This window comes from Zootoca vivipara, chromosome 15, assembly GCF_963506605.1.
Source record: "Zootoca vivipara chromosome 15, rZooViv1.1, whole genome shotgun sequence".
Lineage (NCBI taxonomy): Eukaryota > Metazoa > Chordata > Lepidosauria > Squamata > Lacertidae > Zootoca > Zootoca vivipara.
Genome location: NC_083290.1, coordinates 9,652,923 through 9,679,715, shown reverse-complemented (window position 1 = coordinate 9,679,715; position 26,793 = coordinate 9,652,923).

Here is a 26,793-nt window from a genome sequence, read left to right as displayed (position 1 = left end):
CAATAAAATATTTGAGGGGGCTGCCCCCAAAAGTTGATGGGCATTGCCATGCAAATGGTGTCCGTGCACCACGTTATGTGATCAGTTATGCAGGGTAGGCCTTACTTGCCCCACTTATTTTATTTAAGTTGGCACCCCTGACATTGGTTGATGCATTGATCAACCTTTTTTAAAGCTATTCGAAGGAAACATAGCACATCTACAATCGGAGTCTGAATCCTTTATCTGGTGAAAGCCAGAAAACAGCATAGACAACACTGAACTAGATAGACCAGGGGTAGGCAACCTAAGGCCTGGGGGCCAGATGCGGCCCAATCACCTTCTAAATCCAGCACGCGGACAGTCTGGGAATCAGCGTGTTTTTACATGAGTAGAATGTGTCCTTTTATTTAAAATGCATCTCTGGGTTATTTGTGGGGCATTTCCCCCCAAAAAATATAGTCCGGCCCACCACATGGTCTGAGAGATGGTGGCCCACGGCTGAAAAAGCTTGCTGACCCCCTAAGATAGACCAATGACCTAACTCAGTATCAAGCAACTTCCTGAGTTCCTGTTCCCACCACAGCCAGTTCCATGGACCACCAGAATGAAGCTCACCAAACAATGGGGATCCATGGACCACACTGGGATAGAGTATTCTTGGGGAGGACGTAGTTGGCTGGCACTCTGAACATGAGCACTTCATGCTGTAATATTTTGTGGCAGAGCCCACCTATGCTCATCTAAAGGGGGAAATGTCCATATCTGCTAGGGCGAAAACGAGGAGTGGCAGCTGTTGCATTTCCTTCCTTGCACTCCAGCTGCTCTGTCCCACATGGTTGTCTCTCAACCGGGACAATCCCCCTGGGTGAAAAGTCATTGGCGTGTCCCAATTGGCAGCATAAATAAAACCATGATGAGATTTCACTGATTGCCTATTAAAGCCCCACGGTGCTAGGCACCGCTCCCCCATAAAGGAGGCTTCATAAAGGAGGGCAGGAACAGGCGACATTTTAATGCCATTAGAGAAATTGGCCTCTCCAACACCTTTTAACATGATTAACAGTTATGGGGCCTTAGGAGGGGGCTTTTTTTTTTTAAGTGGCAGTTAAAAGAGAACATTACGGTGCCATTTAGACAGAGTTATAGCAACCAGAAAGCACAGAGAAGTTCCACCATGTGGGCTAGGCAAATATCTGTTGAAGGTGGAATCATGGAATTATGGGTGCTTTTGACATTGTAAGTTGCCTTTGGTTGTATTTCTTGGCAAATGTGGCCTTTTGGTTTGGGAGTAGGGATGGGGAAGAAATTTGCATTTATAGGTGAGCCTAGGCTGCAGGGTCCCCAAACTAAGGCCCAGGGGCCGGATGAAGCCCAATCGCCCTTTCAATCTGGCCCGCGGATGGTCTGGGAATCAGCATGATTTTACATGAGTAGAATGTGTGCTTTTATTTAAAATGCATCTATGGGTTATTTGTGGGGCATAGGAATTTATTCATTTTTTTTTTCAAAATATAGTCCGGCCCCCCACAAGGTCTGAGTGACAGTGGACCGACCCCCTGCTGAAAAAGTTTGCTGACCCCTGGCCTAGGGCTTGCCGATCAGAAGGTTGGCAGTTCGAATCCCCCCAACGGGGTGAGCTCCCGTTGTTCTGTCCCTGCTCCTGCCAACCTAGCAGTTTGAAAGCACGTCAAAGTGCAAGTAAGATAAATAGGTACCGCTCCAGCGGGAAGGTAAACGGCATTTCCATGCGCTGCTCTGCTTCGCCAGAAGTGGCTTAGTCATGCTGGCCACATGACCGGGAAGCTGTACGCCGGCTTCCTCGGCCAGTAAAGCGAGATGAGCGCCACAACCCCAGAGTCATCTGCGACTGGACCTAATGGTCAGGGGTCCCTTTACCTTTACCTTTACTTTGTGAAACAATATGCACACTGAAACACCGCTATGCTTCCAAATCCACACCTTTTGGTGTGAATATTTTATTTTATCTTATTTTTCATTAAATTGATATACCACCCTTTACCCAAGGATCACAGAGGGGTTGAAGTATGTTACCATCCATCCATCTCAAGAGATAATGGAGTGTGCCTCCAGGAGCGAAGTCAAACTGAAGATATCCTGCAAGGCAGAGGAGACTTAGGATCTGGTGAGGGTAGCTGATGGGTCTCAAACCCATACTGAGTTAGGGACTTCCCCTGCATGCAAAGACTGGCTGCGGCAGATTGCGCAGTCGAGACCAAGAGTGGGTCCAACGGTGGTTTCTGCACGTGAAGAAGAAGAAGAAGAAGAAGAAGAAGAAGAAGAAGAAGAAGAAGAAGAAGAGGAGTTTGGATTTGATATCCCGCTTTATCACTACCCGATGGAGTCTCAAAGCAGCTAACAATCTCCTTTCCCTTCCTCCCCCACAACAAACACTCTGTGAGGTGAGTGAGGCTGAGAGACTTCAGAGAAGTGTGACTCGCCCAAGGTCACCCAGCAGCTGCATGTGGAGGAGCGGAGATGCGAACCCAGTTCCCCAGATTACAAGTCTACCGCTCTTAACCACTACACCACACTACACCACACCAGAAGGAAGTGAGGAGAAAAATGGGCTCATCAACCTGATCTTCTGTTTACACTAGTGTAGAAACTCCAAAATGCATAACAAACGAAGCAACAAAAAACCCACCCACCATTTAAAAAGGCCATTGATACTGTAGTTTAATCAGACAAAGGTCTGGGAGAAGAGGAATGTTTTTGCCTGGCACTTAAAGATATGTAATGAAGGTGCCAGATGAGTCTCCCTCTGGAAATAATGGGAAATAAACACCTAAAATCATACGACTGTAGATTGGAAAGGACCCCAAGGGCAGGAAACATAGCTAAAGAATCCCAGACAGATGGCCATCCAAACACTGTTTAAACATCTCCAATGAAGGAGAGTTTGCGACCTTCCAAGGGAGCCTGTTCCACTATCTAACAACTCTCAATATTGAAAAGAGCTAAAATAAGCAGCACACAGCTTCCCTCAGATGACCCGTTAATTCAGCACTCATCCTGATTTGCTTGCACAAAGCTTACATGATAGTTAGACCAGGGGATGGGAAGGCTTACCAGGCATGGGCCGGATCACTCCCGCGGAGATCCTCCGTGGGCCGGACCGGCACAGCGTGATGCCGGAAATCGCGCCTGCGCATGTCCAGGCACCAAAAATTGCACCTGCTCAGAAGCGATTTTCAGTGTCTGGGCATGCGCAGAAGCAATTTCCAGAGCCACAGAAGAGAGTACCCGCGCCACACTGTGCCGGTTTAGTGCAGCGCACGGGGACTCGCCGAGCAGGCGGCTCGGTTCGGGGGCAGCTCATGGGCCAGTTAAGCAACCCTCATGGGCCGCTTCCAGCCCATGGGCCTTAGGTTGCCGACCTCTGAGTTACACTGTATGTCCAGTCTCTGAGCATTTGCTCCCATTCATTTATGCGGAGCTTTTACAACAATGAGAATTTACCCTTTTCATTAATCATTCGTTCGTCTCTCAGTTTTCAGCGCATTTCCCCATCACTTTCCAAACAGCAAAAAAAAAACCAAAAAAAGCCATTAAAAAGTGAATTTCTTGTGCTAGAGCGATGTTTCCCAACCTTGTGCCTCCAGATGTTTTGTGACTACAACTCCCATCATCCCTAGCTAGCAAGAGCAGTGGTCAGGAATGATTGGAATTGTAGTCACAAAACATCTGGAGGCACAAGGTTGGGAAACACTGTGCTAAAGCAACAAGAGCACCTTAATGGTACAAATCTAAAGTTCTGGTGTATGCATGCATCCCTCCTCACAAAATAAATACTGACAGTCTGGAGGCACCCACCTTATTAAATACAGAGGTTCCTCATTGGCAAGGCGATGAGGAGAGAGGGTTTTTTTGGGGGGGGGGGAGTTAGAGGAGGTAATCAGTGTGCCACAAGAAGAATACACTTGTTAATAAGGCAGAGATAGAAGAGAACCTGGAGAGAAATGGCAATGCAATAACCCCTGTCAATTTGTCTCCAAGCGCAGCCTTCCAGCAATCCATATCTAACTGGAATACAAGTACCAGCCAGCCATAATTAGCCTTTTAGCAATCCAGCCATCACACCAAAACCAGTGCACTACTGCGTTAAGACAATGAAACATGTCTTCAGTCAATGTCTGTATCCAGATTTGGAGTCTGTGTTCCTCAGCCCAGGCACCTCGAGGTCACTCGCTGGATAAATCAGCCACCATAATGTTCCTTCTCTGTTGGGCAAGCAAAGTAAAAAGTGGCAAACGTCTTACATTTAAACCAAACCTGGCCAGCCCAGAGGCTTCATGTGGACTGTTGGTTGTTGGGACCGATGCTGTGCAATCGTAATTTACAGCTTTAATTATTTTGATCCTTGGTGGTGTTTTTCAAGTGGGAGAGGTTGCTCAGTTCAGAAATGCATCTGAGTCTTATAAGCTGCGCTAATTTGTTTTCTAAATCAGGTGACACCCTTCAGCAACTGTGTAGGTCAGTGTTTCCCAACCTTGTGCCTCCAGATGTTTTGGGACTACAACTCCCATCATCCCTAGCTAGCAAGAATGGTCAGGAATGATGGGAATTGTAGTCTCAAAACATCTGGAGGCACAAGGTTGGGAAACACTGGTGTAGGTGACAGAGACCTTTGAAATGTTCTCATGGGAACCCGCACCCTCAGATTAGTGAGTCACCAGATTAAGAGTTTTGCCCAACTCAGTTTTACTCCAAGCGGATCCATTGAAATTAATGGACCCTACTCAGTCAGGAGGAATTAAAGAACCTTTTAATGAGGGTGAAAGAGGAGAGGGCAAAATATGGTCTGAAGCTCAACATCAAAAAAGCTAAGATCATGGCCACTGGTCCCATCACCTCCTGGCAAATAGAAGGGGAAGAAATGGAGGCAGTCAGAGATTTTACTCTCTTGGTTTCCATGATCACTGTAGATCAGGCATTCCCAAACTGCGGCCCTCCAGATGTTTTGGCCTACAACTCCCATGATCCATAGCTAACAGGACCAGTGGTCAGGGAAGATGGGAATTGTAGTCCAAAACATCTGGAAGATCAAAGTTTGGGGATAGATGCTGTAGATGGTGACAGCAGTCATGAAATTAAAAGACGCCTGCTTCTGGGGAGAAAAGCAATGGCAAACCTAGACAGCATCTTAAAAAGCAGAGACATCACCTTGCCGTCAAAGGTCCGTATAGTTAAAGCTATGGTTTTCCCAGTAGTGCTGTATGGAAATGAGAGCTGGACCACAAAGATGGCTGATTGCCGAAGAATTGATGCTTTTGAATTATGGTGCTGGAGGAGAATCTTGAAAGTCCCATGGACTGCAAGAAGATCAAACCTATCCATTCTGAAGGAAATCAGCCCTGAGTGCTCACTGGAAGGACAGATCCTGAAGCTGAGGCTCCAATAATTTGGCCACCTCATGAGAAGAGAAGACTCCCTGGAAAAGACCCTGATGTTGGGAAAGATTGAGAGCACAAGGAGAAGGGGATGACAGAGGATGAGATGGTTGGACAGTGTACTCGAAGCTTCGAACATGAGTTTGACCAAGCTACGGGAGGCAGTGGAAGACAGGAGTGCCTGGCGTCCATGGAGTCACGAAGAGTCGGACACATCTAAACGACTAAACAACAACAAGTCAGCCCTACCCATTATTTTATATAGTTCTACTTTGAATAGGAAAAGCATTGGATATAACCCTTTGTGTCTGCAAAACGTTCTAAATGACCTGCAAACGCAATCCCAAGTGGAGAGTCTCCGTAGAATCAATATAACCTCCCCACACATAAACAAACACATTTTCTTTTATTATGATTAAATATGTTGCATACTGAGCAACTCAGTTATTATGTAGTCTCCTCCCTCCCTCTTCCTCTCTGGGAGTTTTTGTCTCGGCTTTGATGAATTGAGCTAGGCAACTCCTCTGACTAAGATGGATGGGAGTCTTAAATGATATCAACTGAACCAAGTGGCTGATTTGTGTATGCCCCCATTCAGGATTAAACTAATAAGATGTTCATTTATGGCTCTATTACTGAGATGTGTACCCACCAGCAGCAAGGGGGGGCTGGTGTGTGTGTGTGTGTGTGTGTGTGTGTGTGTGTGTGTGTGTGTGTGTGGAATCCATAGGAGCCAACTCATAGGGGCTGAGGTCCCTTTGACCCCCTCCCAACAAAATATTTACGGGCGCCCCCCAATTTGATGGCCATTGCCATTCAAATGCCGTATGTGCACTGCATCTTGTTATTATTTGGAGCGGTCCCTGCCCACTCCTCGTATGGGAGCGGGTGGCGCTGTGCTCTAAACCACTGAGCCTCTTGGGCTTGCCGATCGGAAGGTAAGCGGTTCAAATTCCCATAATGGGGTGAGTTCCTGTTGCTGTTTCCCACACTTCTGCCAACCTAGCAGTTCGAAACATGCCAGTGCAAGTAGATAAATAGGTACCACTGCGGCAGGAAGGTAAATGGTATTTCCGTACGCTCTTGTTTCCGTCACAGTGTCCTGTTGTGCCAGAAGGGACTTACCGTAGTCATGCTGGCCACATGACCCAGAAAGCTGTCTGTGGACAAACGCCAGCTCCCTCGGCCTGAAAAACGAGATGGGTGCCGCAACCCCATAGTCACCTTTGACTGGACTTAACCATCCAGGGGTCCCTTACCTTTACATTTTTTACCTGCCCCCTCATATTTTATTCAAGTTGGCATCCTTGTTTGCATCACAACTAAGGAATCCCTGGCAGATGACCATCCAACATTTCTTTTAAAAAACCCATTGAAGGAGGTAGTCTTCCGCCAAACAACTCTTACTGTCAGAAAGTCCGCTACGTAAAAGGTCTGTCCAGATTTTGATGCAATGCATTTTAAATATACAGTATATACACACACAGCATACATATGTACTGCAGCAAATGCGCTGGGGATGAAATGGTTGAGATATTTTAACATTTATCCGAAGTCAACAGTGGATATGAAGTCTCTTCCATATTCTTGGGGTCATTTGAGTAGCTGATGTAGCAGCTGTCTAAGGTAATCTTGTAGAAAATTGGCTCTTTCCCTTAATGCGCAGCACACTTCCCAAGGCAAGAGAAACAATGAGACAAGACTTCACCGGGCGCCCTCAGGGTGTTTTCTGCGTGGTGCAGGCAAACTGCTCTTTGCCCTGCTAAGTCTAGCACCTCTCAGCTGATTGAGACCAAGAATGCTTTGGTTTCCATCTTCTACACTCACTCTCCAGTGCTAGAATCGCTGTGTGTACCCATGAAGTCATGGTGCGCATTCATTTCAGAGTGAGGAATTGAACAGGGCCCATTTGGTTCAATCTTCATTTGCTCCGCAATGGATGCGCAGAGTAACAAATGGGTACTTTCTTTTCATTACTCTCCTATCAGTCTCATTCATTACTTGCTCATATTATCAGAGAGGGTAAGCTTACCTTACTCCAGAAGCAGCGGTCGTGAATCCTGTGGTCGTTAAAGTCAGAAATCAGCCAACTACTGTATTGTGGCAAGACATGCCCTTAATGGCCTGCATAACCCTGTTGGAAGAGAAAAGTTTTCAGCAGGTGTTTAAAAGTTAGCACAGAACACAACTACTGAATCTATATTGGCAGGGCTGGGTCAATGACATTGAAGGCTTGGTTTCTGGTTGTCAAATGAACCCTGCCAACTTGGGGAACAACCAACGACCCCCCTGCAAATGCACTCAGCGATCAAGCTGGGATTTAAGGGTTCAAGAAGACCCTAAGACAGCCTGAATGTACCGTACCTTTCCGTCTATAAGACGCACCCATGTATAAGAAGCCCCCTATTTTGGGGGTCTCAAATTTAAGAAAATGGGGGGAGATGGCATGGAGTTGTTGAGCTTTTTTGCGGAGGATTGCCCAGTTGTTGAGCTGTTCTTAGTGGGGGGGGGGTTGCCAAAAAACGCTGCTCACCCACATGCATCGCAAAATCCGCCTCCCATCTGTCCCATCACCAGCAGAAGCTACCAATCACTCGCCCAACTGCCCGAGGGTCAGCCAATCAACACCACCCATTGACGCAGCAACCAATAACATGCACAATAGCCGCTGACAGCCACGGCAGCAGCCAATCAAACGTCCACCCTATGCACTACTCATGTATAAGACGACCCCCACTTTTTAGCATGATTTTTAAAGGAAAGAAACATAGTCTTATACATGGAAAAGTACGGTAGGTTCTTCAGAGCTTTATAAATTAATACAATGACCTCAAACCTGGCTTGGTAATAGATGGGCAGAGTCAGTGAAGCTGCTTTTAACAACAGTGTGGGGCAACGGATTGCTCCAAGGACCCACTTGCAGGGATTCTGAAGAAAGATCTGCAAAACTCAGTTCTAGTGATCGGTTCTAGTGCTTTATTATAGAGAGATCTCAAAAGATTTGCACACAGCAACGCAATGCAGGATTCCTTGCCACCACACCTCAGGATGGATGTTGAAGCTGCAAGCACCGTGGTTTTGTCTGCGAGGGGCTAATTGTATATGGGCTACTTATACAAAAAGCAAGTGTCAGGAGTTTGTGCAGGAGCCAGGCCCTGGGACCAGCAGGGCTTTGCAGGACTGGGATCCTCTTCGGCTTGTTCCAGAGAGGCAGGGCGTGGCCGCACAGGTGAGGCCACTTGGTATTTGCTGCACCTGGTGGCAAGAGCCGGCCGGGGATATAAGGCCAGCATTTCCCTTCAGCTCTTTGCCACAGCAACGCACTCTCTGCCTTGCAGTGTGCCTCCTTACCTTTTGACTGTGTCTTCTTTGTGCTCTAACCCCCGGACTGTGACTTTGTGCTTCAACCTTCAGACTGTGACTTCTTCCCTTGTGCTTCTTGACCCTTGGACCTCTGCTCTTTGGATGTTTGTGCCTACCATCTTGCCCCCGGTCCCGACACTCCTTGCTGGGACTTCACTCGTAAGCTGCCCAGATCGTGACAGAAAGTTATGTAAGCTGGCAACAATAGCCCAATTAGCCACCCCTGGCCTACAGGTCCTTTCCCCCTCCCATCCATCTTTCAGGTAAGAGGGTAGCTGACAGAGCTCATTAACCCCATAGGGAATAATGAGTGTTGCGGCCGGACCCAGCAGAAAAGACTGTGTGGGGTGGGTCTAAGCTCAAACAGAGAAGATGATTGGAGAACTGAGTGTTGCTGGGGTAAATCGCATGTATCCATTCATTGATTGACAGGGCGAGTGCTTAAGTTTTTCGTATTAGCTCATTCCTGGCTAGTGATTTTAATCTCCCTCACACCCACCTCCTTTTCTTTGCAGGTTTAGAGTGACCTTGTTATGGTGCCGGCTGTATTCAGGGGCCAGTAGGAATTTTTTCCATTTGGCTGATTGGCTGTTGCCATTTGGTTTTTCGCCTACTGCTTAGCAATAGTCACAACTTGTTAGGTTGGCAGGTTAGGCTTGGGTTGTTGAGTTTGGGAGGGGCATGGCATGGAGGTGCATGCCCCTCAGTGTTGCTCTTATAGAAGTATTCCGTTAAAGGAATCCTGGGGCTCCGGGGCTCTAGTCCTTACACCCCCGCAATGGTGCGGGGCTGGGGCCAATACAGAGCATGAGCCTTGGGGAACATTTCTGGTGGGGGAGATGGCCTGGTCTCAGCTGTCTCCTCCCCCATGGGGTGTTTACTTGACTTTCCTACCGTAGGAAGTCAGAGCTGGTCCTGTCCCACCGTGGGGCAGAAGATTAACCAAAGCCTAAGGCCAACACTCAAATTAATTTGTAATTTTGAATAAAGTTGTGGCCAAAATTATGCCAAAAAACAAAACCTAAAATAATGTGTCTGTCTGAGTTATTGGGGGGAATTTTCTGGGGGTCTTGGCACGCAAACAAGCAACATGAGAAGCCTCTTCTCTTCCAACTAACGGAATCAAAATTGAGGCTTCAAAGCAAGCAGATAGGCATATATGACCTCGTTTTACAGCTCACATTTTTGAGGTTATCTTGACTACGAAGATGGCATTTAGAGGCCTACCTGGACCTTTGCCCCATTTGATTCTACGCATCCTGACCCACCCACCCACCCCCCAAAGGAGAGAATACCTGGTAGAATTCTCCTACAATTTTGCCGCCCACAAATAGGGCGGTGCGTTTCAGCTCAGGCTCCCTGCTGATTGCCTCCCCGTTATACTTGCTTGCTACAATGAGCCAGCTATTTAGCCATTTGTGCCCAGACATATCCTGGAATACAGGGAAATGGACTATGACATAAAAAGGCAATTATGGGAAGAAAAGACTGTAGAAGCAAATGTACCTTAGCACTCAGTAATGTGGACAAATATTGCATACAGTTGTACTGCACAAGTTTATCTCATGTAATGTTGTGTTTGATGTGAAAACTTCATCAAAGCAATGGACTGCTTGGGCTCTTTACCGTTTCTTCCAGTTCATTTCCATCATTCACCATTCTGCATCACCTGTATACAGATGCACATTGACAAAACACTCCTTTGTGTAAAATGTTTTCCTTCTTTGTCTCCCCCCTCCTTTATTTTCTTTTTTTGTTTGGCTTTAATGTATCCTGTGTTGAAAACTTCCAGTTAAAAAAGGATTAAAAAAAGATAAAACACTAGGAGTAGACAGAAAGTTTCAGCCAAGGAGAGTCCTACTTGGAGTAGATCCCTTTAAGTTAATGGACCTAAATTAGTCACGTATTTGCACAATTATGACCTGTGCCTGTTCCTTAAGATGCCAGAATTCGGTGCCATGGTGACACATGTCCTTGTTACAATCCTGCTGAGGTCTGTTTCCTCAGCATTCCCTGCAGGCAAAACAGCATCCTGAAGCCAGAAGGATTGCACTCTGCACTTACTAGCTTGTGAGTGGAGGATTCTGTCAGGCTTCAGCCCTATTAATCTATGTCACTCCTGCGTCTTGTAATCTGAAATGTAGTATAAACACAAACAATTGGGAAACACTTGCCTGTGAGCGCTCCAATTGGAGCCTTTACCGAAGGCATCATGGGCTTTGAAGACACTCAAACTCAGGACGCAAGGGAGAAACTGTGGGATGGAACACTGGGGCAGACAAGTCACAACAGTTCCTAGAGTGTCCACTAAGAGGAACTCACCTGGGGAACACCTGACTAAGTTCCTGTTCCTCCAGATATGCAGATGAGATGGATTAGCTGGCAGAGAAAAGCCCCTAGCCAGCAGCCATTCTCTCTCTTAGCCTTCTCTCCTTCGATGGGAACACATCTCCAGAGAATCTCCAGTTAGGATGGTTCTCCCTCTTGGCCTGCTGCCAAGAGAGAGACCAGATGGAGTCTCACTTTACTAAGTAGACTCCAGATGCACATATTTGTAACTTTTCTACGTAAGTCTGCCTTCCTGAGATTATGCTGTTAACTCAGGATGAAACTGTAAGTAAACTCTATCTTATTTTATAAACACTGTGTTGTGTATTTCTTTTAAGAGGGACAAAGGGGACTTTGCCAGGAAGTATAATATTGTACAGGTTTTAGCAAACCTGAATGCACACGCTTTGCTGCGCACAAAAGGGGAATGTCACTCTGCTGATATTGGAAGCTTGCTAACACAAGCTTGGATAGGATCTATCTAATAATATATCCTAATCCACATCCCTAACATTCCCACAGAAACATGCTGAGAAGAAGGCGCACATGGCAAATCCACACTGTGATCAACTCCCTTCTGTGGAAGGACGTGTGGATCCAGAACTGGCCTCCACTTGTTAAAATCATATTTACGGAAGACAATCTTACTCAGCTACGAGTGATTGCCAAAGAAGGGAAGAATCTGAGCTTGTACCCATTGTGCAATGGTCACATACTGGGGGCGTGGCGGCCAGCATGGAGGGGGGGCAGCCGCGATGGCACCCCACCAGGATTGCGTTCCGGGGGGGTGTGCTCCCCAAGTCCCCTCTTCCTCCGCCAGTGCCTCTGTGCTTTCTGAGCTCTCTGTGAGCTTGGAGAGATCGGAGGAATGCTGTCCAGCAACTCTGACTCTGTTAACCCTCTCTCTTCCTGTGTTCCAAATCCTTCCTAATTGTCCCTGTTGATTCAGGATATGTCTGAACCTTTTCCATCAATTGGTTCTAGTCCTGCCCTCTGGAGCAAGAGCAGATTAATCTGATCCACCTTCTATGTAGCAACCTTCAGGTGGCTGATGATGTTCAAATCATGATGTGATCGCAGCAATGGTTACAGCAACCTTCTTGCATAGCAAACCATCAATACCTACAGGAGCTCCTTGATATCAACAAAACAATGATATTGACAGCTTCTTCCTCCTCCTCCTCTTCTTCTTTGGCGATCACTCGTAGCCGAGTAAGATTGTCTTCCATAAACACAGTTTTAACAATGGGTCCGTAAGTGACTGTAGAGGCCAATTCTGGATCCACACGTCCTTCCACAGTGGGGACATTGGCTTCCAGGTGGGAGTTGATCACGGTGTGGATTTGCCAAGCGTGCCTTCCTCTTAGCACGTTTCTCCCTTGCGTCCTGAGATCGAGTTTCTTCAAAGCCCATGACATGCGTTTCTTGGCAGTGCATGAACACATTAGTTTTGGCCATGCAATGGTACTCCCAGTGCCTTCATTGGCTCCTCTTGGTGCCTGGGATGGATTGAACATAGACTGTCATGATAAAACTTTGGCCCTCCATCTACCAGCTGCAGAATGATGGCTAAGAGCTAAAGGTGGGAAACATTTGAAGGTAACTGGCAAAGAGGGCTGGTGTGTTTTATATTAAGATTTGAAACGTTGACATGCAAAGCACAGTTAGGTGGGGTGCAAATAAAACAGACAATTTCTTAAATGTTTGGCAATATTTTCTTCTGTATATAAATGATGCAATTAAAATTCAGACTGCTCCAGCTAGGCATCCATCTATTTGGAATGCAAAATACATTTTGGGTGATACTGATTATTTTTGATGGAGCACTAGATGTTGTTTTTCTTATTCTTTGAATAAGAAAAAATAAATGTGTTGATTTATAACATTTCACTGCTCACTTCCTGTTTGGTGTATTTCAGATAAAAGACTCGCCCCCCCCCCCCGTTTATTAAAAAAAAAAAAATCTTTCTTTTTTAAACACTTTTTTCTGTCCGCTTCCTTTCTTTTCTCACACTGGTGAACTTTTTTTATTTACTTCTTTTAGGTATGTCTGTATTTATGAATCTTTCTCACCCTCTCTCCCTCAATTATCTCAGTATAAATATGCATCTTTGTTTGCACTGAAAATTGAATAAAGCTAAATTATTCCAGGAAAACTGAGGGGGAACGTGGGCATGTGGAACACTCTGAACAAAATCCACAAATGAAAGGACACCAAACAGCCAAAGAAATCAGCTGATGGAAGCTTCTGCAAAAACCTCTATAATCTGTTTTTATTTTTGTGGTAACGTTATCCTCTACAAGTTTGCCTCGGATGGTTCAGTGTGAAAAGCAACACATACATGCTCCAGCCCTGTTCTACAAATCCTGTTTCCTTAGCAACCAGAGCACAGTTCAGGAGCCAGGGCATGCTCAGGTCCACCTGCATCTTTCGGGACTCTTTGTAGCATAGTAAGGATGCTGTCTTCCTGCCTACTATTAACAAGCTAAGGGAGAAAAGGAGAAATATATGTACTTGCATTAGTGGGACTGAATGTGTTCTTGTGCCAAGCTTTTTTCGGGGGGGGGGGAGAGTAAGCATGGTCTTTCAGGACATACTGTACGCTTCCTAGTGGTCCCATGAGTAGGGGGGGGGGTTGAGCGCCAGCATACACTTTCCTTATTTTCCTGGGACGGTCCCAGAATTACAAAAGCTAGGGCTGCACTAGATGAATCCCAAGCCGGAATTAAGATTGCCGGAAGAAATATCAACAACCTCAGATATGCAGATGACACAACCTTGATGGCAGAAAGTGAGGAGGAATTAAAGAACTTTTTAATGAGGGTGAAAGAGGAAAGCGCAAAATATGGTCTGAAGCTCAACATCAAAAAAACCAAGATCATGGCCACTGGTCCCATCACCACCTGGCAAATAGAAGGGGAAGAAATGGAGGCAGTGGGAGATTTTACTTTCTTGGGCTCATTGATCACTACAGATGGTGACAGCAGTCACAAAATTAAAAGACGCCTGCTTCTTGGGAGAAAAGCAATGACAAACCTAGACAACATCTTAAAAAGCAGAGACATCACCTTGCCTACAAAGGTCCGTATAGTTAAAGCTATGGTTTTCCCAGTAGTGATGTATGGAAGTGAGAGCTGGACCATAAAGAAGGCTGATCGCCAAAGAATTTATGCTTTTGAATTATGGTGCTGGAGGAGACTCTTGAGAGTCCCATGGACTGCAAGAAGATCAAACCTATCCGTTCTGAAGGAAATCAGCCCTGAGTGCTCACTGGAAGGACAGATCCTTAAGCTGAGGGTCCAATACTTTGGCCACCTCATGAGAAGAGAAGACTCCCTGGAAAAGACCCTGATGTTGGGAAAGATTGAGGGCACTAGGAGAAGGGGACGACAGAGGACGAGATGGTTGGACAGTGTTCTCGAAGCTACCAACATGAGTTTGACCAAACTGCGGGAGGCAGTGCAAGACAGGAGTGCCTGGTGTGCTCTGGTCCATGGGGTCACGAAGAGTTGGAGACGACTAAACGACTAAACAACAGGGCTGTCTCACATCCTTCCTGAATTTCCCTGACGTAGCCAGGATTCGCCCGTCAAAAATGGCACCTGGGCAACCCTGCAGAAGCTGTCCCAGTAACTGATTTGATCCTGGGATGTCCCGCTTCCCCCTTTTCCTCCATGTCTTGGAGAACAATTAAAAATGGCGTGTGTAGGTGCAGAAATGGAGGCCTGCTTACCCTGAAAACAAAATACCTGCACAAAACGAAGGAAATGGTGAAGCTGGCATACGAAGCCCTTCCTATAACTTTGAAGAAAAATATAACCAATCCACTTTAAATTCTCTAATTGCAATGCTTCTGCAGCAAGCCATTTCATAGGAAATGCATGGATTGTTTATTTCCTTATTGTAAATGGGGCTTTGCACTGTCTACTCAGAAGGAAGCCCCACTGTATTCAATGGAGCTTACTTCTGTGTAACTGGTTCAAGACTGGGCAGCTTTACACTGCAATCTGAAGCATTTTTACTCAGAACTAAGTCCCACAGAGCCTAGGGCTTGCCGATCAGAAGGTAGGCGGTTTGAATCCCCGCAATGGGGTGAGCTCCCATTGCTCCTGCCAGCCTAGCAGTTCGAAAGCACGAAGTGCAAGTAGATAAATAGGTACCGCTCTGGCGGGAAGGTAAACGGCATTTCCGTGCGCTGCTCTGGTTCGCCAGAAGCGGCCTAGTCATGCTGGCCACATGACCCGGAAGCTGTCTGCGGACAAACGCCGGCTCCCTCGGCCAGTAAAGCGAGATGAGCGCCACAACCCCAGAGTCGTCTGCGACTGGACCTAACGGTCAGGGGCCCCTTTACCTTTTTAAATCCCACTGAGTTCAATACGGTTTGCTCTCTGGTATTTTCCTGGTCATTCTCACAGTTTCCATTATCATCATCTTCATCATCATCATCATCTGTCTGTTTCCCTGAGAAGGACTCAAGGCAACTTCCCACCAAACTTTTTAATTTCATTCCATGCATCTGTAGAAGGCAAGCTTACATTTTTGTCAAAAGGCAGAAAACTAGCAACGCCCTTTCATGTTTTGTTCCATTATTCACTCCCAACTCTCTCTCCACCCCCAGCATTTGAATAAAGAGGGGCCACATCTCATTGGTACAAGAAAAAGAAAATTGCAAGTAAAGCATTGCTGAACGCATTTCTCTCACTAAGACTGACCCTGCAACCATCAAGCTTATATTAACTCTGGCAGGCAGTTCTTTCTTGGGTTTGGTTTTTTCTTTCCTTTCCTTATTAGAACAGGAGAGCGTGGCTAGCATCCAAAAAGGGTTGAGGCATTAGAAGAATCAGTTGTGCTTAGGAGTATAAGGATTTAGTGGCTGTTTTACATATAAATTGGGATGCGGGTGGCGTTGTGGTCTAAACCACTGAGCCTCTTGGGCTTGTCGATCGGAAGGTCGGCGGTTCAAATCCCCACGATGGGGTGAGCTCCCGTTGTTTGGTCCCAGCTCCTGCCCACCTAGCAGTTCGAAAGCACGTCAAAGTGCAAGTCGATAAATAGGTACCGCTCCGGTGAGAAGGTAAACGGTGTTTCTGTGCACTGCTCTGGTTCGCCAGAAGCGGCTTAGTCATGCTGGCCACATGACCTGGAAGCTATCTGCGGACAAATAGAGCCTATAGAGCGAGATGAGCACGCAACCCCAGAGTAGTCCACGACTGGACCTAACGGTCAGGGGTTCCCTTTCCCTTTCCCTTACATATAAATCATTGCAAAATAAAAAAATTCCTTCAGTAGCACCTTAAAGACCAACTAAGTTTATATTTTGGTATGAGCTTTCGTGTGCATGCACACTTCTTTGTGCATGCACACTTAAGCTCATACCAAAATATAAACTTAGTTGGTCTTTAAGGTGCTACTGAAGGAATTTTTTTATTTTGCTTCGACTCAGACCAACACGGCTACCTACCTGTACAGTGGAACCTCGGTTTATGAACACCTCGGTTTATGAATTTTCAGTTTATGAACACCGCGGACCCATCTGGAATGGATTAATTCATTTTCCATTACTTTCAATGGGAAAGTTCGCTTCAGTTTATGAACGCTTCAGTTTATGAACAGACTTCCGGAACCAATTACACCCATGCTTCAGTTTATGAACGCTTCAGTTTAAGTACTCCACGGACCCATCTGGAACGGATTAATCCACTTTCCATTACTTTCAATGGGAAAGTTCGCTTCAGTTTATGAACGCTTCAGTTTAAGTACCCCGCGGACCGTCTGGAACAGATTAATCCACTTTCCATTACTTTCAATGGGAAAGTTCGCTTCAGTTTATGAACGCTTCAGTTTATGAACAGACTTCCGGAACCAATTGTGTTCATAAACCGAGGTACCACTGTAATATAAATCATTGTTCTGCATTTAGATGTATGCAATTCACTGGGCTAGGAAGCATGGTTAGTACAACAAGCTGGGTGGAACTCAGATCATGTTTGTTTGTTTGTTTGTTTGTTTGTTTGTTTGTTTGTTTGTCCTGGCCATAAACAGCTTCCTTCAAGAATGCCTGAGACTGGTTGATGGAATGTGTGTGTGAGACGGCTGGCTTTTAGAGTAGGTAATCTTAGGTCACTGCATAAGATGGTGTTTTTAAGAGGGTTGTTATATTTGGTGCACCAACCTCAGACAGAAGGGGCATTCTGTCAGGAGTCCTGAGGTGTCTGTCGCCAGTCTCAAGAGTGGAAGGCCTGTCTGGGGCAGATGAGGAGGGGAAACAGGAGGCTGACATGGAGCAGTTGAGACATGGGGACAGAAGCTGGATGAGACAGGTACCTCCCAGTCCAAGGATTTAACTGCCTCAACTGGTGTCAGGGTGGGTGCCGGGAGGAGTAACTCAAAAGGTATTAGTGAAGTTATGATATATAATGGCATAGCTGCCAAGTCTCCCATTTTTTCATGGGAAACCCCTGTATTTTAAACCATTTCCCGCTGGCAGCCCGGATTGGGAAAAATCCCGTAAATCCCCCGGATTTCCTACCTGCCAGGGAGACTCCATTTTGTGTCCTGGCGCCGCCCGATTTCCAGTGCCTAGACATAGGTAGCGCAGCACCAGAAGTCACTTCTACGCATGTTCGGACATGCATAGAAGCAACTTCCGGTGCCGCTCCGCTCATGCCTGGGCACCGAAAATCGGGCAGAGCGGCACCAGAAGTTGCTTCTGAAGCGACTTCTGGGGCCGCGCCGCTGCTGATCCTGCATTTTTCAGCGGGAGACTTGGCAGCTATGTATAATGGTTTGAAAAAAATGTTTTAAATAAACTTTGTTAAAAAAACCTGAAGCCTTCCTTTTTGGAATTCTAGGTGCTGAAATCCCAAAGTTGCAGAAAAGACTATTTATGTATGTGACCATGGCTGCACAGATGTTACTAGCCCAGAAATGAAAAGAGGATAAAGTTCCTACCAGAGAAGAATGGCAGATTAAGTTAATGGACTATGCTGAAATGGCTAAAATGACCGGAAGAGTCAGAAACCAGGAAGACGAAACTTTTAAGAAGGAATGGGGAAAATTTATAACTTATCTTCAAGACCATTGTAAACAGTTACAATTGTTAGTAGGATTGGAATATCACTTGTGGTTTAAGGTTGAATTCTGGACATAAGGGAAGAGGTAAAAGGTTTGGATTATCATAAAAGATGCGGGAGGAACTGATTAATAATAGGACCCACATAAGGGAGGATGAAAGTCCAGGAATTTCCTTGGAATCTTGTTTTTATGATTTATCACTGTAAAATTTTAAGCTGAAAAACCAAATAATTTTTTTAAGGTGTCAGTGAAGTTTATTCAAGTCAACAAAACAGCCCAGGCCTAGAGAGCCCAGCAACAATTCCCGGTAGATCTTGCCCCAATGAGGCAGTTGTGAGGACTGAAGGTCCCAGCCTTCCCAAGGCTCTCTTAATCCCTTGGGTCCTTCCCAAGCAATTTCAGACTCTGACGCCTTGTCTGTCTCTTCTCCGCCCTCTTCATGCCTCTGTGGGTCCTAGGAGACCAGTGGAGCTGGTCACAACAGGAGGCAGAGGCTTCCTGCCTTCTTCAACAGCCTGCCTTCCTCCACACGCAGCTCTTACTTCACCCTCTGTTCTCTCCTCTTCCTTCAGCTGCTCCTCAAGCTTTATGAGCTGGAAACCATAAGGAGACCATGGGAGGCGGGGCAGGGAGGGGTCTGTGTGTGGGTGTGTTGGTGAATTTCACCTGTTGATTGGAACCAGCCAACAATCTGACTGCAAGCCTCTAAATATTGTTTTCCTTTCGAAGCTATCGAAAGCCAGTCACCATAAAGAAAGATTGTACGGTGCTGTGGCAAGCACTGCCACCTACTGCTTGTCAATCACACTAGTAAATATTGATGCTACAGCAAAGTCACACACACGCACACACACCTTTGCAAAAACCTGTTGGGGAATTCCAATGAAAATGGAAGTCGAAATTACCAGTGTCCATTTCCTAGTCCCACGTCTTGGACAGAAATCAATCCAGTGAATTCAATTGGTATTCACTGTTGTTGCTTTCCGTCTGCAAAAGAGACATAATCAATAGCATCTGTGCTCCTTTCCATTGAACAAATGGGGTGAAACGACGTCATTCACATAACTCGATGCATAAATTATGCAAGCTACATAATTTTGCTGCAGAGGACAATGACAATAATAACACCGTTTTTGGTGGAAGGTGAACTGCAATTGAACAGACACAATGCTGCATGTGACAAACGCAGAGAGGAGAAACAACCGATACCTTCTTACATCCCTTTGTCCCATATGTAGTTGACAGAAGGAAATACATGAATGCACATTCATAACCCATAATCACCGCACTTGTCCCAATGTTTCAAACTAGCACAGAACTCTTAACAAAGACAGTCTCCCCCCAAATATATTTATTATTTTTTATAACAAACAGAAACACAAAAACAAAAACATACAAAATACAAAAATACAAAATACAAAAAAGCAAAAGAAAAGACAAAAATACAAAAACTTCAATTTATATCTAATCTAATATTGCTGACTTCCTCATGTCCCTTCTAGCTGCGTTACATTGTATATCATCTTTAGTAATTTCTAAATCTTATTCCTATACCTTATTTACCATATAACTATTCGTTTTCTAATCTTATCTTATATCATATCACAAAATCTCACACTTATTGCTTATTTATAACTACACCTCAATATCAATATTTATCTAAACATTTTTTTTATTTCTACAACCTCCCTGTACCTCCTAAACTTCTATTAATTCTTTCCAATAATATGATTATTTCTTAAATACACTTTTAATTTTTTCCAATCTTCTTCCACCACTTCTTCCCTCTGGTCTCGGAGTCTCCCAGTTAGCTCTGCCAATTCCATAAATTCCATCATCATCTTCTGCCATTCATCTATCATTGGTAATTCTTCGTTCTTCCAATTCTTAGCTAATAATATTCTTGTTGCTGTTGTGACATACAGAAAAAATGTAACATCTTTCTTGGGTATTTCCTCTCTAACTATCCCAAGTAAGAAGGCTTCTGGTTTCTTAACAAAGTTGTTTTTCAACACTTTTTTCAATTCATTATAAAACTTTTCCCAGAAGTCTCTTACTTGGGGGCAAGTCCACCACATATGGTAAAAGGTTCCTTCTTGTTTTTTACATTTCCAACATTTGTTATCATGTTTATGATAAATCTTAGATAATTTTACCGGTGTAAGATATCTAACAAAGAGAGTCTTTCTGTATAGGGTAGGGGGAAAGCGAGAGGCCGCTTTTTGTTATCAAATGCTTACTGGGAAAGCTTGTACGTAGCTATCTGATTCTGAATCTAGTCAAGAGTCATTAGCTTACTACTATGCATGCATCATGGATGTTGTAGTCAAACAAAACATAACAAAAGAATGAGTGCTCAGCAATTCCAATAGAAACCTTTTGCAAACTGCACCTCCGGGTGAGCCTTGAGTTCCATGAGGAGTTTGTGTAAGTGCTTGTATAAGTCACCTTGCAATGGTAATCATCATTGCTACATTAATTCGTGTTTTTTTTTAAATAAAAAAAAATCCATTTCCTGGGAAGTAGACCACCCTCCTGAAATTACTCGCCCCTCACCTTCATTCTTCCTTTCTAATTGAGTAAATCATCAGGAGAATTAATTCACAGCTTGGAGGAGATAGATCATTTCTCATCCAGGGCACACAGCTGACATGGTCTGTCAACACGATGGGATTGCCATGCATCAGTTTATGGTGCCCTCATGTCTTTGCAATGAATCTGAATGTCAGATCCTAATTTAGAAAGTGTTTTACAGAGGCAAGGAATTAAATGATGTTCTTTGTCAGTAGTGATATTGTTGGTTAAATCCGGGTTGGGGAGTGGGGGACTCACATGAGGTGAAGGAAGGGAAGCAAGAACCATATGTTAGTTAAGGTAGAAACATAGCTGCCAAGTTTTCCCTTTTTTAAAGGGAAATTCCCTTATGCTGAATAGGCTTCCTCGTGAGAAAAGGGGAAAACTTGGCAGCTATGGGTAGAAATGAGATTATTGCATAGGTATGATTTCTCAAGGTTGGGGGATAGAAGACTGTGGAAGTCTGCACAAGGGACATGTAAGGGGGAGAGAGTACAGAGTACCTCCCCCTATCATCAAGAGCAGCTCCTCCCCGAGCAGCGAAGGAAGCACAGGCTCGGGGGAGGGAAGTCAGGACACGGAGAGAGAGTGCCCGGGCTCAGGCAGGATAAAAAGCCCAGACACCACAGACGGGAGGAGAGAAAAAGGGGGAAAGGGGGAGAGGGAAAACATGGAACGCAGACCCTTTCCTCCGGTTCCGGAATTACAAAAAAGAAGAAAGGGGGGGGGAGATTCAGTGTTCAGCGACTTTTGTGTTGGGGACGTTCGCGCCGGGGGGCACTTCCGGATTCTGCATCAGAGTATGAAGACATGTTTCTGCACCTTCCTCACTGTACATAGCAGCACCAATAAACACGTTATGGAAAAGTAACCTGAGGAGCGTCGTTACTCTAGAGTAGTCGCAAGAACCCCCTGACAGGACAGAACAGTGGACTTAGGCTGCAATACTAGACCCATTTACCTGGAAGTAAGTCCTATTGAACTCAATGGGATGAGACTTCTGGGTAGACATTTATTGAGATTCTGTGTTAGTTCCCAACATCTTTGTAGCAACTAGGGCTGTGCACCAGATTCAGCTGAATTGGCTCCATTCCTGAAGATCAAGGCTTTGTCTAATTCAAATGGAGACAGCCCTGAATCACCGTGGGTCAGGCAAAGTAAGCATACTGCATTTGAGGGTTTTCCTGCTTATTCCATACACACCAACATTCTGCTAGGGTTGCCAGGTCTGCTTCCAAAAAGTAGCGGACAAGCGGGTGTGTGTGTGTGTTTAAATTAAATTAAATTATATATTTTCTTATTTGCTGCTGCTCCTGCACGTCAGGAACAGGAAGAGGCGTCTTTATCTTTCGCGCCTCTCCCTTTTGTTCTCCCCGCGAGTTAGGAACAGGCGGGGCGGAACTCCGGAAAGAGGCACCTCCCCCTCCCCTTTTTAAATGTCTTGTGAAACAATTGAGCATGATTAATAATTTTTTCGGCGAATCGAGTTCAATGGATATTCGATCTTTGTCTCATTCTTACTTATGAAAAAAAAAGACAAAACGCGATTCTCCTATCCTTATTCTCTTAGACTGTACAGCTTCAGATTATGTACCATTTCATCATAAAGCTTTTGAATAATAATTTAAAAATGGCCACTATTTTGTGAAAAAAATAGTGGACTTTTTATTATTATTCAAAAGCTTTATGATGAAATGGTACATAATCTAAAGCTGTACAATGTCGTGTTGTGAAAAAAAAATAGTGAACATAATGTGAAAAAGCGGACTGTCCGCTCAAATATTCCGCTCGAACACCTGGCAACCTTACATTCTGCTGATGAAAATTGGGACACAGGAGAGGGAAAAGAGGACATTTAGGGATCAAATCAGAAGGTGGGGTGGCTTGTGTAATTCCGGGATTTCCCAGGAAAACTGGGACACTTGAAGGGTATGTTATTCTACTGAGTGGGGCCCGAATAATTTTGCCCCAAATGCATGGCTTGATGGTACCACTGATCACACATATTATTCAATGAATTTTACTGATGGCCAACTGATGGCCCACTGTCCCAAAGTATATAAATGCCAAGTTAGATTTATGAGGCTGATTTATCCCACACTGATAACATTTGATTTTAAACTGTAAAGATGTTGCACTGATGGTGAGCTTTATTCTGGTACCACATCAGCTTCCCAGGGGAATGAATATTAAAATGAACCCACTCCAGTCTGTCATTGCGACCCTTTTGTTTGTTTATTAAGAGAGAGAAATGAGAACTTCCTGGAAACTAAGGTTGTTCCAAGCTGGCACCTGTGTTTGTGGTAATTTAGAGGCAGCAACAAAAATAACTGAGAAAGGTCAAGAAGATGTAATGACGCAGGATGACGCAGGGCTGCATTCTAAACCGTAGTTGTTTCACAAATGCATCCTGTTTTCAAACTAGGGTAATGCTTCTCCCACACTTATGTCCAGGAGGGGGGAGTTTGAAACACCCCAACTCCTCCTTGGAAGAGGCATCCGTTGGCTTGTTCCAGGGGTGGAATTGAGGGTGAATGTGGAAAGAGACCCCTTCATGGATCACTGCCTTGTTGTGGCAAAGGTGCTTGAATAACTCCAATAAGTTATGAGCTAGGCCATGCAGGGCCACCCAAGACAGAGAGGTCATAGCTGAGAGTTTAGACTAAACCAGGTCCTCCCTTGCGGTGTGACCTGGCAACCAAACCCTGTGCTGTGGGTGGGAACGTTTGGATGGCCACAACACCCTATTGGAGGTCCCTTGATGCCGGGTGGAATTAGACCAATGGGATGCCTGCTAAATGCTATTGAGGGACCTCTATTTAATCCCATGTACGTGTCCCTGAGCTTCCTCTTTTGGGCCAGTGCATTGGAACACCTGTCCACATCTCCCTATATTTAAGACTTGCACGCATGACCTTGCTATGCCATTGTGTGTCGTCTGTCGTTGGGACAGGGGCATGGCAGGAATTTCCCCCACTTGGCTGATTGGCTGGTGCCATTTGGGTTTCACCTGCTGCATAGCAAATTGTCACAACTTGTAAGGTTGTGGCTAGGCTCTGGTTCAGGTGATAGGGGTGGCAGAGTGGTCTGGCCATCCCTATGCGATGCGTATTCCGTTAAAGGAATCCTGGGACTCTTTGGTTGGTCAACCCTGAGAGGGATTGTGCTCTGAGCCAGAGTCCAGGGGGGCATCTGGCTGGTGGACTGGATGGACACCGCCTTCCACTTTCCGGGTGTTCACCCAAGGATGACCTATGGTGTGCCCTGTGTCAGCACTACCTGCAAGGGTGCAGGAGCTAGTCGAACCAGAGTCTATGCAACCACTCACTTGATTGTAATCAATAAAGTTGTGGACTAAATTCTGCCAAAAACCAAACTAAAAATTTGAGTCTTGTCTGAATTTATTTAAGGGGGAGGTCACATGCAAATGTGATCCACCTGGAGAAGGAACTCCAGAGAGGTCATAGCCGAGAGTTTAGACTAAATGTGATCCACCCAGAGAAGGAAGTGGCAAACCACTCTAGTATTTTGCCAAGAAAACTCCATGGACGTAAAAAGGGAGAAGCTTTGAGAAGAAAGCGAGAGTTTCCAAGGCATGCTATGGTTCATGGGGTCACGGAGAGTCAAAATCGACTAAGACGACTAAACAGCAACAATGGAAAGAGAGATCCACTCCCTGACTGATTGTCAAAGCCAGCTCTGCCATTACGCAGACTGAGGCAGTTGCCTCAGGCTGCAGAAGCCCCCATGGTGGCAGCCTCATGGGTGCCATGCCTGCCACGCCACCTCTGCCACAGGCACAGAAGCAGTTCCGGTATCAGCATCCTTGTCAACCAAAATCACCTCTGAAACAGTGCAAGATCTCACCTGAAATTTGTGCCACTGCCAGCATCACTCCTCTGATAACAACAGAGTTGGTAGGGCAGGTGGAGAAGGGGCAGGGCAGGGCAAGACGGCACTTCCTGTTTTGCCACCCTGCTGTTTTTAAGTAAGAAGGCGGGCAGGTGGGGCCTGGTTGAGGTTGGTTGGGTAGTGTGTCTGCCACTCATGCTAACTGACCAATCTCTGTTGCCAAATCCATTTAGCCACCAGCATATTCTGAAATTCTAAAGAAACAGAAAGAAACACAACCTCCTACATAGTCCCGCCTGCCCGCCCGCTCGCTCTGCTGCCATTCAGTGATCTATGTTCCCTTTTGTATATTTTGATCTCTGGAAGTAGAATATTTTCAAGGGCGGGGAGAGAATTGTGTTTAGATGGCCAAAATAAATCTCATTGTGTTTACAACAGTGGATTGACCAAGAAGAGTTTATTAAATCTACAAAGGGTTTGATCTATATCAAGCTGTTACATAAAGTCAATACTTTGGAGAGAACCAGACAATAAATACCCTACGCGGAGCCCTATTTCTATCAAAGAAAAGGCAATCATATAAAGATTAGAGCACCCATTTCAATATGGAATGGTGGTCAGCCGTTAGAAGAGGCTGGTTCTTATATTTCCCCCTGAGTGATGGTGAGAGTCATGAGATAAGAGAAAGCAACATTTTGTTCTTGCCTAGTAACACCACCAAATTGAAAGCAGGTTATAGAGATTAACACCAACACTGACTTCTTAAAAACGAACAGCAATGGTGTGGGTTATAGCCAACAACTAACACAGTGTACATGATTTTAGCCTTTTCAGTATATTATATTGCACATTGTTACAATATATTAAAAACACGTGAAACTAGCTTGTTTCACCTTGTCAGAATTGGATCCCTGTTTGCAGCCTGCTACAAATCAGGTACTCCCTAACAAGAGGGCACAAGTTGCGGTGCGACCTGGCAACCAGACCCTGTGTTGTGGGTGGGCACGTCTGGATGGCCACAACACCCTTGAAATATACTCGGAGTCGAGAGTGAATTTCATGCTCTTTATTCAGCTCATAGTCATCAAGGAGAAGAAGAGAAGAATGGCTCTTTTCCCAAAACCATCTTCTTATATACATTATTTACACAATGGGCCTTGCGTGATTGGCTACTTCAGGGCTACACCTGTGGGCCAATCAGGTTGTGGATTGACTTCTGCCTGCAGCCTGATTGGCTGCTCCTGCAGGCCAATCAGGTTGCAGATTCACTTCCACCTGGAGTTGGATTGGGTAGCTCCTGCGGACCAATCAGACTGCTGATTCTGAATCCTATTGTTCTAGGATTCAGCTCAGTACATAACAACCCTGTTTGTAGTCCCTCGATCTTGGGTGCAATTGGGCCACAGGGACGCCAGTCAAATCGATCGAGGGACCTCTGTTTAAGGCCATGCACGTGTCCCTGAGCTTCCTCTTTGGGGCCAGTGCATCGGAACACTCACCCACCTCTCCCTATATTTAGGGACTTGCACGCATGACCTTGCTGTGCCGTTGTGTAGCAAATTCTCACAACTTGTAAGGTTGCGGATAGGCTCTGGTTCAGGTGATAAGGGTGGCAGAGAGGTCTGGCCATCCCTATGTGGTGGGTATTCCGTTAAAGCAGGGATCAGCAAACTTTTTCAGCAGGGGGCCGGTCCACTGTCCCTCAGACCTTGTGGGGGGCCGGACTATATATTTTTTAAAAAAAAATGAACGAATTCCTAGGCCCCACAAATAACCCAGAGGTGCATTTTAAATAAAAGGACACATTCTACTCATGTGAAAACATGCTGATTCCCGGACCATCCACGGGCTGGATTGAAAAGGCGATTGGGCCACATCCGGCCCCTGGGCCTTAGTTTGGGGACTCTTGCGTTAAAGGAATCCTGGGACTCTTGGATGATCTTCCCTGAGAGGGGTTGTGCCCGGAGCCAGAGTCCAGGCCTAGGAGACCCCCCTGCTTGCCACTGTCCCAGGTGTTCACCCGAGGCTGACCTATGGTTGGTGCCCAGGGTCAGCGCTGCCTGCAAGGGTGCAGGGAGCTAGTCAAACCTGAGCCTATGCAACCATTCACTTGATTGTAATCAATCAAGTTGTGGCCTAAATTCTGCCAAAAACCAAACCAAAAGTTTGAGTCTTGTCTGAATTTATTTGGGGAAGGTTAAAGGGTCT